At 33.3% G+C, this 1,242-nt stretch overlaps 1 non-coding gene across 1 annotated transcript; it reads right to left on the bottom strand.

Annotated features, from left to right (window-relative positions):
- Positions 1-1,089: 1,089 nt before the first annotated feature.
- Positions 1,090-1,162, bottom strand: TRNAT-UGU. The gene has a single exon. It is a non-coding gene; the product is annotated as a tRNA-Thr (tRNA).
- Positions 1,163-1,242: the final 80 nt, after the last annotated feature.

Here is a 1,242-nt window from a genome sequence, read left to right as displayed (position 1 = left end):
TGTAATACGTAAATGGAAAATGCGGATTAAAGTCTTAGATCTATTTATTATTTTACTCAGTGAAAAGGGAGTAAAATTGTCTGAATCTTTCCTTCTTAATTTTCGTTAGGTTCAAGTCTGACGGGAATAATATTCTACGACTAACAACTCATTTATTTTCAAACCAATCAATTTACTGTCTATTATTTGATTTACTAATCCTTTATATTGGAATGAGTCAATAGTCAAATGTTTTGGCAATTCTCATCAGACTCGATTCAATAAATCTTGAACCAAGAACTTTCGATCTTTTGTTTATCTTTGCAGGTAATAATATCTCTGGTTTGCAACGGATACCCTCATATATATCCTAATCATACGACCATTAACCAAAATATGTCTATGTTAAATCAATTGCTCGGTTGCAGGAATGGTCGAAGCCACACCAATCGAAGCAGTCTCAAAACGTACCCCCGCAGTTGTAATAAAACCCGATCTGTTGAACTTTTTGCTTTTCCAGCAATATGTACACATATCTAAGTAATTGTTGTTCTGTCAGACCATAATGAAAACGCAATTTCTGTTTTTCTTCTAGACGAATACGATATTGGGATTTTTTCCCAAAACGCGATTGGTTTTTAAAATCACTTCCGGATCTAGGCCTTTTACTAGTTAGTCCCGGTAAAGCCCCCAGACGGCGTATTTTTTTGAAACGAGGTCCTCGGTAACGAGACATAAAATAAAGACTCCTTTACTTTTTTTCTTATTTTATTGACATTTCAATATTACAGAATAAGTCTAAATTAAGACTGAACTAAAGGATAAACAAAGTAAAGCTAAATCTATTGAAGTACTACAAACATTGAAGTACTACAAACAAAGTAGAATGAAATAAATTGTATCAATATTCGGATTTTTTGTATATGGAAAATGTATATATAAGAAATTTAGACTCTGTCTTCTGATTTGTTTTATAGAAATCTAATTCCTCCAATTCATTTTGTATTTGTAGTTACAAGTTATCACGAGATAATAGATCGGATTGCCGACCAACATTTGGAGAAAAGGAGAGGTAGATTATCAATCATGGAAAAAATAGATAGAGAAAAAAGCCGGCTATCGGAGTCGAACCGATGACCATCGCATTACAAATGCGATGCTCTAACCTCTGAGCTAAGCGGGCTCATATAACAGAATATACCTACAGAACACACCAAACTACCTGAGCTAAGTTATTAACCAAAAGAATTACTACTAAAATTT

This window comes from Dioscorea cayenensis, unplaced genomic scaffold, assembly GCF_009730915.1.
Source record: "Dioscorea cayenensis subsp. rotundata cultivar TDr96_F1 unplaced genomic scaffold, TDr96_F1_v2_PseudoChromosome.rev07_lg8_w22 25.fasta BLBR01000985.1, whole genome shotgun sequence".
Lineage (NCBI taxonomy): Eukaryota > Viridiplantae > Streptophyta > Magnoliopsida > Dioscoreales > Dioscoreaceae > Dioscorea > Dioscorea cayenensis.
Note: the sequence above shows the minus strand (reverse complement) of the source record. Positions and strands in the feature narration are given on the sequence as shown.